Genomic DNA, 13,811 nt, shown 5'->3' on the forward strand with positions numbered 1-13,811 from the left:
TATGCCCTCACAAGCATTGGGCTAGTGCCACTCATGCCTACATGGTGTTTGCACAGTACTGCACATGAGCACTGCAGATAACCGTATAATATATTTTGCAGAGAATGATATAATGTGAACGTGCAGCGATGTGTGCTTGCACTTTTGGTACACCAGCCAGGCTGCTAGTCATTCTTTGGCGCAAGCTCACGCTAAAGACACATTTGAAGAAGGCAGACCATATCCTCTGGCCCTGTTGGCCACAATCCTTTCTGTTAAGAAGTCACTGGAAAAATCAATCAATAAATCCTCCAGCTTGCAGCCAAAAATCAGCAAAATCGGTGGCGTTATCACCATTACCTGGGAGGATAGCTCAGCGGCAACGTGCGCGCCTTGGAAGCAAGATAACACAGAAGCAACGCAGGTTTGATCCCCGTATCCGCGCTTAGAAACCTCTGGGTTTTTAAGCACGTTATAAATACGCAACTAAGAAAAAAATTAAAAAAAATAAACAATTACGCAACTAAAACCCAACTAATTCCTATAACAGCTCCTCAATGCCTGCGGGCTGTGTGAGCGTTTCCACCGGTAATTCTGCTGAAATCTCCCATGGAGTCTGATGGACTGTGATATGGAGCTTAACACTGCACTACCACGACCTGTAATCCCATGGTAACCCCGCAGGTCCACGTGGCGGTAACAGTAGTCAAAGACAGCGGTAATTCAGCAGATTTACCGTAGAATTACCACCAAACTTTTAATGAGGCCCTTTGTATGGAAAGAAAAGTTTCTTTAACAAAGGGAGCAAGCTTGGCATTATTGTTAAAAACACCAAACACACCTGCTCAGTCAGTTCAGCTTGCTATGTGGCGGGATTGCTCGGGATGACCGGCACAAAATGTGTTATTTATCGAGCTCGCGCTTGTTGACTTCACCGGTATTAGCCTCGGACACTCCATCATCCTCGGTGTTTGGAGGTGACATTTGGATGGTAGCCACGGAGCTATAGATTAGGAGAGAGCCGTGCTCTCGCAGCATGCGTTGCCCGCTGAAATCCCTGACAGACAGCAGCAGCTGCGAGACTGAAGGGCCGCCTCGCCAACAGGTCATGCTGGGGCAATGCAGTGCAGCATACATCCCCCCTCCCCCTGCATCTCCGGACCCACTGCGCTCGATGCACAGGTCCATCCTATCCTTTTCTTTCCAAATGAAAGATGATTCGATAAGCAAGACTCTTTAGTGTACGGGCGCCTTAGGCAAGAACGCAATGTTTTATTCATGAAGTATGTCTTTCTTTATAAACACATAAAAATTCAAAATAATAAAAGTGATTTATACCTAATAATGTGTGGACCAATAAACTCTCCTGGCAACTCAAGCCCGTGGCGGGGAGGGGGCAGGGGTGACTTTCTGTAACAAATTGCATGATTATCAATCCTGCCTGCTACTCTTTCATGCCAATCAATTTATTTTCATTCTTAAACGATAATACATTATGCATGCTGTTGATTATTACAGTGTTGGTGGATGTGTGGGCTCCAAAAGGTGAAAAGTATGGGGGCTGCAAGCAAGACAAGATTGTTAAGTAGTTAAGGAGAAAAAAAGGCTCCTGTTTACTTGAAGGAGAGATCTGTGTCTCTTCTTAATTCCATGTGACTGGGCAACAATATAAGTGTACACAGCATTGTAAACAAGGCAGGATTACTCCCTTAAATTGCTTACGTTGTGTGAGCAGTGCTGCTGCTAGGGGAAGGCAATGTTAGGCAGCTACCTAGTCAGGGATAAAAGTGTACCAAAAAAGTATTGGAACTGTGACTCCGGCGGGTGACAGAGTAGGGAGGAAGGCAGCAACGTGCAACACATTTTTCAAGGGTTGCTGTCATGTTGGTTGATAGCCAATGGAGGTGAAACAGATTTCAGTTTAGCTGCAACTGATATCTGGTGGTAAAATGTAGAAGTGTGCTTTAACTTCACAAAGAAAAGTTCTTGCATGGTGAAAATGTTTGCAAAAAGTAGTGGAGCAGTTCACAGTAAAAAATAAAAGTAGTGGAACACCGCTCCTGACCGTTCCCGCTCACTTCAACCACTGTACCTAGTGCACCACATGGGGTGGGTAGATAACTGTGCCGGAGAATTCATAGAATTCAACGTCATCAAATTGTTTTCAGCAAATGTTGCCTCAAATATTTGTGAGGGTGGGTTTAAGGTAATACATAATGTGGGGGGTTTATTGGGGAGGCTGTGGGGGTTCTCCCCCCACATATGTTTGCTGCAAAATCTACCCCCCCAAAAAAATGGACCAGTTCACATAGAACCCGCCACATTAGGCTGTGTTTTGATTGACACCGCATGAGCCTAATACACCCCAATTTCCAGGGCAGGCATAGTATCACTTTCACTGAAGTAGCCAACATCCTTGATCTGGCTCTATTTAAATATGTTTCTTTTTATTGTAGCTAGGGCCTTTTTTATATGTTTCGAGTATTTTTGTTTCAGAGATCCACAAATGCAAATTAAACAGGCGCATGCACTGATCTGCAGGGCCAGATTACAGAAACGGTGGACCAGTTCCAAAATGCATGGAAAGAATACATTTTTCCCCCAGGCAAATATGGCCCCAGTGCTAATGCTTAGGAAAGTTGCACTTGCAGCGGTGCAAAGTTGTTGTAATCCGGTTTCAGGTGGTTTTCGCTTGGTTGTGCAACTACCTATCAAGACGTGGTAGGCACCAATGAGTTTATGGAGGCAACATCAGGAATCTGCCTGCAGTAATGGGAACATACTGTTACCTAATGCAACAATGCCATTATCCCACGTATGTGAAACAAGGCATAGTGAGTACAGTTGTTATTGTGACCATTTTTTATTTTATTTGTAAAAAAAAACTTTTTGTCATTTTAGATACATCCATGACTCATTAACTAATTCCCCAGGGCATTTACGTATCCTCCAAGAGGCAGGAAAAGAGAAAAAGAAAGGGAAAGGAGAAGCAACAGAAAGAAGAAAGAGAAACATCAGAGACAAAAGGATAGGAATAGACTAGACAAAGGACCACATTTCAGGATCCAGTTCTCATGGATTAAACTTAATATGCGCTTGTTGCTCCTCGTTCTCATGCTCGACACACAATTTCTTTGGTATAATCATGTTGTCGGGGGGAAATTCTGCCGGGGTCGGCCGGGCCGTCCGCAGACCTCCGGGCAGGGAGGCCCCAACTCCTCCCGTATATCCCAAAAGAGATAGAGTATGAGACACACGCAAGAAGCAAGGTGACTCTGCTGTTTATTAGACAAAACGGCAGGGATGGGTCAAGGAGCGTACGCGTCCGTCCTGACACACACACGATCGTGGGGCTCACAGGCCCTTTCACAGGCCCTTTTTACCTTAGTATGACGCGCTACTTGCGTCATCTTACAAAGTTTAATAAAAAACCTATTTCCACTCTGGATTGGTTACTCGAGTGGTAGGGTTAGTATAGCGCACATATAGAGAACGGTGTTAGTGGCTGAGGGTTAGTCAGGTGGTATACCTGGGCTGTCCCTTCAATTTGATACATGAAAATTGTTACATGAAGACCTCTGAGGATTGGTCAATGTGAATGGCGTCAGTGATAAGAACCCCATGTTCTAATTGGTCCGCTCGCGAGCCTCCCAGTCTGGGACTATCGCTGTTCCCAGTTCGCGGTGCACCTGTCATTTGCAACAATGTTTTAATATGGGTAGGTGTAAACAATGTGAGGATTTATTCATATGTTGGGAGGTCGAATACTCCCACTGCTGCAGATGTCCAATGAGTCTTTTAATTGTATCTGCCTGTGTCTTGAAACGTGGGATTCAGGCGTCTCCTTCCTTCTGGGCTTGGCATCTTGTCAGGTTTGGCTTTGTCACGTGAGGTGGGACCGTGTTTGAGGCAAAATTCAACACAATTAATATTGTTTTTCCTACTGTGTGCCTGGTTTATCTTGCAGGTGCGACCTTGGCGTTGGCTTGCAGCGTGCGAGATTGCAACATTGTGCCCTTGGCGGGGTGCCTTCGCCGGGCTCATTTTGCAGGGTCAGCAACCCAGTTCTTGCTCATTCAGTGTTCATGGAAGCTTTTGCCTGCGGCCTACTTGGGCCTGGTGCATAGGTGGAACCGTTTGATGCAGGGTGCTTTAGGTTACGGTATCATATTGCTTTATCCTCAGTATCGTGTCCCCGTTATATTCTTCATTATGGTACATGGCTCTTAGAAGAAGCGTGAGCAAGCCTTTTAATATAAGTTCATGATGCGTCTTGCGTTTCTGCATTTTGAGAGCCTATGTGGAAAATAATAAAGATGCACATCCGTGAGTATGTCTGTCGCCTACGTCATAGCACTGAGTATATTCTTCGTGTAGATTGGTGCGGGAGTGTCCGGTGTGTATATTTGCACAGGTGTGCTGACTGTTGGCTAGGTCGTCATGGCATCTCTAACGATGTGTAGGTTTAGTCGAGTTGATCCGTGCCGCAGGTGTCGGCATGGACAGGGCGGGCTGCTGGGCAGGCAGATGGACACATCCGTATGTTCCTGTACCAGGGTATTTGGTCGTCCGGTAGATAGGCAAACTCTTCTCGTGGCGGGTGTCTGGGCCGTGATCCTCTAGGCCAGGCGCGAGAGGGGAAGGGCGGGAGCCTGGTCTTCCATTCTCCCACTTCAGTCCCCCCTCTGGTCGACTTGTCGACCACAAACATATCCTTTTCGTTATCTCCTCTTACTCTCCATATCTTAGTTATTCCTCCTAAATGTCCATAGTGGTTAACATGATCTTCAAATGACCAATACATATATTCACAGGTTCCTCCAGCAGTACAGTATACCCATTTCCCTATGTAGCTCCTGGGGTTTCTTGGGTTCTCGAGCTTCACAGATGGTGGGTCCAGGTGGTTGGTGATGATCTGGTTGCGCAACTTCTCTCTCTCTTTTATTATTGTGCCTGTGTGTTGGCCGTCATCTGTTGGCATCAAGAGGTGTATACCAACCATTTCGATCATCTCGTCTGTGGTGCGTGCCTTTCGGGCTTTCCAAAATCTTATTATGATCAGTGTAGCTCCAGCCAGAATAGTGCATCCAACTATAATCTTCAGTCCATCTGACAGCCACGATGGCATCCATGACCATAATATTGAAAACCAGCTCTCATCCTTTTTCACACCTTTACTTTCATCCATCATTTTTGAGTGCATCTGGGCCAATTGTGATACAGCTTCCGTGAGTGTACCATTGTCAGCATCGTTAGCAGGAATGAATGTGCAGCATGATTGTCCTATCTTTGCGCAAACTCCTCCTTCCATTGCTGTGAGGAGGTCCAGTACATATCTGTTCTGTAGTGCAACCATTCTTACTGCTCGCAATTCCTCTTTTATTGCATTGAATCCATTTACTGTAGAGTTGATTGTCATCATTAGTTCCCACCTAGTTATCTGGAGCCATGTTGCGTTTGCGTAAGCCTGCAGTCCAGGATGTATTATTGAGGAGAAGAACATAGCTGCTCTGCTGAATAGTCTGTGTTCCGGCGGTATTGAGGTCAGTGCGGTTTCTGACCTTCCCCACAGGTAATTTCCTGTCAGAGGTTCTCCTTGTCTTTTCCTTCTGTTGAGGACAGTGTTGTTGCCGTTGCGTCTGTTCTCTGGTCCTTTCCGAGGCTGTGCAGATCTCTTCTTCCTTTTGTTTCCTTCATCCATCTTGGGGAAATTCGCCATATTCACATGCTTCTGGGGTACCACTAGTGATGGTACATTAACGTGTACTATAGTGCATACACCATTCCACAAAGGGGGCAGTGTGTGATACGCCTTGTCTCCACAGGCCCAGTAATGGTCCATTACTACTGCTGTTCCTGCTCCCCCCTCAGGTAACTCCATCACGCTTTCACAGTTGGTATTGTATCCTACATCCACCTCTCCTTTATGTTGGTAGCATACCTTAGGCGCAGTTAAAGGCAGTATTGTTATTGGGTCTTCATCCTTCTCCATCCACATGAGCATGGGTACGTACTTGATCCAAGTCATCCAACATCTATGGTTATGTCCATCAATAGTTGAAATGTTTTCTCTTGTTACCATGTTGCTGCCAACCACTCCTATGTTCCATTTGTTGTCCATGTACACCTTCCCTGTTATTATCATCAGTGGTCTTTCCCAACATCCGTTTATACCAGGGACTTCAGTGGCGTACCAATCACATGGTAGGTACTGCAGTGTTACCTTCTTTGTTTCTCCTTTTTCAGGACCACTTGTTATGTATCTGAATCCTTCAGCATGTAAACTGCTCTTGTGGTAACTCAAATAAGTCTTGAGGAAGTTGTTTTCATATGGATATGTATCTCGTGTTTTCCACACCAGATGCACCACTGTCCCTTGAAATCTTCCTTTCGTCTGGAACAGTGCCAGGTATATTATACATCGTGCTATTTTTCCATCTATCTCCGTAGCAACAAATGTTCGAGACGTGCTCATGGCGTATGGGATCAATTAGCAAACGTAGCAGCTGTCTCCTGTTGTCTGCTTGCCTATTTTGGTCATGTGTTGGTACCACATGTTGTTAGAGACGTGTGCTGAATCTTGTACATAGTTGTCAATGCCTTTGTTATCTGAGTATGTGCTGCGTTTAACTCTATTTTCCTGGTGCGGGGTTTTACTAGTACCACCTGACATAACACCTGTTGCAGCTGGGGGTGGGGGTATATTAGGTTTGGGTACAGCAATAATATCAATAGCATAGCTGTACTGCCATACAGAGGCAGCCAAGAACCTGGTGATCATTAAAATGGCTATCAATTTTATTACAAATGCTAATTTCACCGGCATTTTGCTCTTACCTTGCTGCAGTCCGGCAGCTTATTCTTGCGACGTTACAGTTGCCCGCCTGAAAGTTCTTAATATGCTCGTTATTAAGGTTAGTTGTTGTTATTAAGCTCTCCCTATCAAGTAGTCATTCAGTGCCCAGGCGAAGAGCTGTTCCCACGCCAATCTAAGCGATCTATCTCTTAGGGCAGGCAAGTATGGTTGGAGGTGGGGCATTGAATGTTCTATGGCCAAGAGGAATGCTGTGTAGTAGACACGTACCCTCCTTCCTTTCAGGTACGTTGGCCGTTTTATTTCATATACAAATTGGTGTGACAATTCTTCCAGGTAATTATCGTCTGAGGGTACCATCTACTCCTGGGCAGTGAATTAGTTAGTTATCTACTTTCTTAACAGTACAATAATACGCTTTACCTGCATGTGCGAGAGAAAAGAAAGAGAACATTCAGGTGTTTACATGTGTATATGTGCAAAAATAGTGTCCTTCAGTTCAATTGTTACTACAGTGGGCAGGGGGTTTGGGGTTCAGCTGGCGGAAGTCTCTTTGCCCTTTGATCGTGTAACCATGGGGTGGGCGGTATGGGGATCACCCCTCTGTTTTCTAATAGTTGTCTCTGGGGAATCTGGGGGGTGGCAGGGTATAGGGACACTTAGGCCGTTAGTTGTGGTGGAAGTCTCTTCCTCCGTTGGTGACGCTGTCGTTGTTCTTCCAGTGGCCCTGTCGGTGTCGCTGGGGCGGGTCTGGAGTTTGTAGATCTTTACGTCGTGTAGGTGGTTCCAGGCACGCTTGTCCTGTAGCTTTACTGCTCTCGTTGATACCTCCTCTACCAGATGGGGGCCAGTGAATCGTGGACTGTTCCACTTCCTGTTGAAATTGCGAAGTAGTACGTGGTCACCTTTAGCAACTTTACACAGTCTTTCCTTTTCCAATTCTTTATCCACGTCTTCTTGTTGATTGCTGTTAGACCCGCCCCGCGTGCGCTCGAGCTGTTGAGACACAAACACTACACTAGTAATCAAAGAAGACACATATTGGTACATTTCATCACCAAGAACACTCGCAGTACTCTCGTGGTCGGTAAATGCTCTTGATGTTGGCGTTAGGGGAAGGCGCCTTTGACGTCCGGTAACCACCTCGTGAGGGGTGAGGTGGTGGTCGGACCCTGGTCTATTCCTTAGCTCAAATAGGGCTAATGGAAGGCAATATAACCAACTCTTCTTTGTTGTTTGCTGTATCTTTGCAATTGCCTCCTTTAATAGGCCATTCAGGCGTTCACATACACCGTTGGCCTGTGGGTGGTATGCACATGCAAATTTATGCTTGATGTTCAGCAAGGATGTGATGTGCTGGAACATTTCGTTTGCGAAATGTGGGCCATTGTCTGACCTTAATACCTCGCACACTCCCCACCTGGGGAAGACCTCCCTCACTAGGAATTTAGCTGCTCTAAATGCATCTGGGTGTGAACAGGGCCCTGCTTCAATCCACCTCGAGAATGGGCATACTCCTACAATCATATACCTATTTCCTTGACATACGTTGATCATATCAACATAGTCAATATGGAGATGCCGGAAAGGTCCCTCTGGCCGGGGTATAGTACCTCTTATCACCTTCAGAGTGTGGCCGGCCGTAAACTGTTGACATGTGAGACAATTTCTGATAAAATTTGACACATGAGAATTTAACTCGGGGCAGAACCAGTCTTCCCTAATTCGTGCTGCAATTACTTCCTTGCCTGTGTGGGCTGGGTAATGTAGTTGGCTCAGGGCGGTGTTCAAAAGTGCCAATGGTATTACAACCTTTCCAGTGTCACCCTGGCGCCATAGTGCGTCGGTTGGTGACATTGTGCATCCTCTTTTTACCCATATTTCTTTTTCGGCCATTGGTGCAGCCGCTTGTAGCTCCATAATCTGTGTGGCTGGGAGATGGGTGTACCCTTCTCTTATCAACATCTCCTTTGCCATTCCCCTCCCTCTCCCTCTCTGTGACTCTGGGGGTTCCATATCTCACCAAAGTATGCAGCATACTTCGCATGTGCGTCTGCTGCTGCATTCCCTTTTGAGATGTGGTCTTCACCATTGGTGTGTGCGGTGCATTTGACTAAAGCTAATTCTTGGGGGTCATTTATTACTTCAATTAGTTCAGCCAATAGGAGGGCATGTTGCACTGGAGTGCCATCAGCTCTCCTAAACTCTCTTCTTCTCCATTTCGACAGCCCTGAGTGGACAGTGGATGTAACATACGCGCTGTCGGAGTATATGGTCACTCGTTTGTCAAAGCTTTCCTTCAACGCCAAGATCAGTGCAACTAATTCCGCTGCTTGAGCGGAGTAATGCTGTGGTAATTGTACACATTTCATGGCCACACACACCGGTACCTCCATCATTTTTACCACTGCTGCCCCAGTCCTCCTTATACCATCCCTTTGGTCGATACTTGATGACCCATCAATGAACAGGAGCTCACCTCCCTCTAGTGCGTTTTTTTCAACCTTTCTAGTACATGAGTACATTTCAGTTATTTGCATACAATCGTGGGCATAATCTCCTTCCTCAAGTACTTCTGCCAGGAACCTTGCAGGGTTGACCGTGCTACATCTAACAATTGATAGTTCAGCTCTGGATAGGATGATCTCATAACCTGATGCCCTCTGCGTGGTTAGGGTGGACTTAGGTTTATTCAATATTGCAAATAGTGCATGTTCCACAAACAGTGTAGTTGGGCACCCCATGGTTATTGCTGATGCTTTTTCTACCGCAAAAGCAGCTGCGGCGAGACCTTGTTCGCAAGGGAAATGACCTAACATCACAGGATCTAAGTGGCCACTGTAAAATGCTACTGGTTTGTAGCCCATGCTTGTTTTTTGAGCCAACACTGCTTTCATTACTGCTGAGTCGCAATGTGAAACTATAAAAAATTGTCGCTCATAGTCTGGGGATGCCAGTACCGGAGCAGTTGATATCGCATCTTTCAATTCATCATAAGCCTCTTTCATTTCCATCGTCCACCCCAGCTTTTTCTCCCCTTTATTAGCTTCCCTTAACGCCTCAAGCAGGGGTCCTATTTATGAACTGTAATCAAATACCCATGCTCTACAGTAGTTGCACAGCCCCAGGAACTGCTGCAGTTCCCTCACTGTTTGTGGCATTGGAGTGTTTGAAATGGCCTGTGCTCTTTGTGGTGCAATCTTTCTTCCATGTTGGGATATAAGCTGACCAATGTAAAGTACCTGTTCTTGACAGTACTGTAGCTTTTCCATGTCTACCTTGTAACCTTTCTCAGCCAATATTGTCAACATCTTTAAGGAGTCCTCTCTGCATGTTCTTTCGTTTCTACTGCAAATTATTATGTCATCCACATACTGCAACACTTCTTTCCACTTCAATGTTACCCAAATCCATCTGTATTACTCTGTTGAAAATTGAGGGTGATTCGCAATACCCTTGTGGCAATCTGGTGTGCTTCCACTTTGTGTTTCTGTAAGTGAAGCTTGTCAGATCTTGTGAGTCTGGGTGCAATGGTATTGAGAAAAAAGCATTTTTAAGGTCGATCACTGTAAATCGTGATGCTTCTGCTGGAATGCCACACAATATTGTGGCCGGGTTTGCTGCTATGGGATATTCTGCTTCTACTATGTTGTTCAAGGGCCTGAGATCCTGTATGAAGCGCCAAGACCCCCCTTTAGCCTTGCGCACTGGGTATACAGCCGTGTTACATGGTGATTCTGAGGGGACCAATATGCCATTATTTATAAGGGCGTTATGGTTTCATATATGCCCTCATCTGCCTCTTTTGATAGTGGGTACTGTTTCACTCTGGGGAGTATTGCACCTTTTTTCAATTTTATCCTTACTCCCCCTATACTTTTTATGCACCCCACGTCATAGGGGCTAGTAGTCCACAATGATGTGGGTACCTTTGACATATCCTCCTTAAAGAAGGGGACTGGGGTGCATGCGGGTGCCTCAAGTGCCATTGCAATTTTCTGTGCTACTTGTTTGTAAGCCACTCTTAGCCATATTTCCACACTTATCATAAACACCATTTCACCTTCCTCCTTTTCTTCTGAGAACAGCTCCTCATCTGACACCTGGGTGAGCCTACATCCTTCTGCTAGTGCTATCACTGCCCTCCATGCTCTTCCTTCTCTGTCTTGGGCATGTACAGCAATGTAATCAGCTGTTGCTATAATGCTCTCAATGTCCACTGGAACCACCTTTCCTTCTGGTTCATTAACAGGTGTTTCTGGTCTGAACAGATAGGCTGCTGGCCTCCTCCAGATTTTCCCTTCTATCCCTGGCATCCATGCAAATGCCATATCTGTCCCGTACTGGAATAGTTCGCCATCTACTGGCTCTGTCCTAATCGCTGTCTGTCCGCAGTATGCTTGCATAATCTGTCGTGCTGTGAGCATGTTAATCCCTGGAGTAGAGCAAATTATGCCGTCCTCAGTAAAGGAGATCGTAATATTCAACCTGTTCATTATGTCTCTCCCCAGTATATTTACTGGTGAGGCACTATAATATAGAAGTGGAACTGACAGGTCATAATCTCCAATAGATAAGGGAATGTTATCAGTAAAAGGAACCAACCCTCTAGCCCCAGAGAATCCTTGGGTGTTCATGCCTTCGCCTGACATCTTAAATTTACCTTCCCTTATGCAAGACCGGGTCGCCCCGGTGTCAACAAGGAATGATAACTTTTTGTCACCTATCGTTACCTCTATGCGTGGTTCCTCCGCACTATTAGGTGTTACTGACAGGATGGGACACACCAAGGCCGTCTGTGGGCTGTCCTATTGAGGGTACAACGATTGGCCATTTCCTGTGTAAGGGTTGTGTCCCAAGACCGTCACCCTACCCAGTTGTGTTTGTTGTGCTTGGGGTTGTTGTGTTATCGCTACCTGTTGTTGTGGCAGTGAATATGTCTGTGGCTGTTGTTGTGTTATTAGTTGTTGCTGTTCATTTCCCTGTTGCAACGTCTGCTGTTGCTGTATGCGCTGCTGTTCCTGTGAGGGCCTTGGTTGTCCCTGTTCACTCCATGATGGTGTTCCTGGTCTAACTCTACACGTGCGTGACATGTGCCCTAATAATCCACAACTCCAACACACTGGTGGTTCCCTACTCTGCCATGGAAAGCTCCCTGTGTTGTCCTGGTATACTGGTTGCCCTGTGGGGTAGGAATTTCTAAGTCCTCCCACCTGCTGTTGGGTGTTATATCCGTATCCTCTCCCTCTCATAATTCCTCCTCTCCCCCTGTTATAATTATAATACCCAGCTCCTGGCATTGGGTATCCTCCTCCCATGTTGGTCGTGTATGGTTGGAGTGGCGGCACCTGTTGTGTTATAGTCTGTGAAGGTGGTATTTGGGAGGAATCTTGTGCAGCCACTACTTGTGTGGGGCTTTGGGTCATTGTTGTAGGCGTAGTTATTAGTGCCCCTTCCATTGTGTATTTAGTAAGCTTTTTCTGTACTAGTTTAGCCTCTTCCGTTTTCCTGTCCTCTTCCTTTTGTTTCATTTTTCCTTGCCATGTCCTGCAATGATGCACTATAGTCAGTTGTATTTCTGGCCATGCTTTTGCTTCCATTCCCACTACTTTCTTTAGTTGTTTCTGAACTCCTTCTGGGAGCCCTTGTACTAGTATATGATAAAATATTGCTGGTGTTTTGTCCCATTGTTCTCTAGTTTCCATGCGCCACTTCTCTTGGATTTCCTGGATATAATCAACAGGATCTTCGTTCTCACGCATCTTGCGGGAGGTAATTGCTCCTATGTCTGATGTGTCTGGGTACTGTACCCTCAGTGCCTGCCATAGTGCATGTCTGCAGTTTGCGAATGGTGCCCCATCATGCGATGTGTTTGTTATTGTTACCCCAGGGAATCCCGCTCTCTTCCAAATGTTATCCGCTGCATCCCCTAATATCGATATTAGAAGGCCCTTCACATCTCCCACTGCCAGTTTCTGTCCTGCGGTGTGTTTTTCCATTTCATATATCCACTTACCCGCACCTCCACTTAATGATGGGAGCCTGCATTTTATATTTTCTTTGTCTGTATGCTTCCAAGGGACATACTGTGGTCTAACCCCTCCTCTCTCCAGAAGTGGCATTAAGTTATGTCTCGTTTTACCCTTTGTGTTCCATAAGATCGAGTCCTCACACCCTTCCTCCTCTTCCCTTTCTTCTACATCGTCAATTTCATCCGTATTTCCCCTGCTCGTAACTCTTTCTTCTCCATCTTTTCCCCTTCTTCCATCATTTCCTGTATTTAATGTGGCCATGTGTATTCGTCTTTCCTGCCTGCGTCTAGGGAGGTCCCTAAGCCGACATGCATAGGGTGTCAGTTCGTCTGTGAAGGGCGCAAGTTTTATTGTGCGTAACGAGCGTGAGGTGGTTGAGCATGTAGGGTGCGATGGGAGAGGGCGTGACGGGGACGGTGCGGCCTCATGTGTCTGTCTTTCCGCTATTCCTTGCTCTCCCTCCTCACTTCTCTCCAGCTCATCCTTTCTCCTACGGATCCATGGTGAGTCTGTGTTGGTCCGGGTGATGTATAGTTTATCTAGGCTTTCCCTTTCACTGTTTCTTCCTTCCTTCTCCACTCCTTCTTCTTGTCACTACAAAAGTCAGTCATAAACGGCACCCCCCACTCGGTCTTTTCCCCCTTGATTGTTACTGTTTGTAAGTCTATTAGGTCCAGTTCTCCTTTTTCTCCTTTATCAACCGCTCCCCTTTGCGCTGATATTGTTGCTACTTCTGTGTCTCTATATACATCCCCCCATACTTCACTCTCCCTTCTCCTATGTTCTCTTTCTCCTTCATTTCTCTCCTCCATCTCCCTACAATTTTCCTCCCTTTTCCTTTTTAATTCCTCCATTACTTCACTACTCATCTGTTCCAGTATTCTTTCATCCTCTTTCTTCCTTTCCAGTTTCACCCTTTCCCTTTCTAATATACTCTCTATCACCCTCCCTTCTTCGTATTTCTTAGTCGTTTGTGATAGTAATCT

This window comes from Ambystoma mexicanum, chromosome 6p, assembly GCF_040938575.1.
Source record: "Ambystoma mexicanum isolate Mex_15411 chromosome 6p, UKY_AmexF1_1, whole genome shotgun sequence".
In the NCBI taxonomy this organism is placed as follows: domain Eukaryota; kingdom Metazoa; phylum Chordata; class Amphibia; order Caudata; family Ambystomatidae; genus Ambystoma; species Ambystoma mexicanum.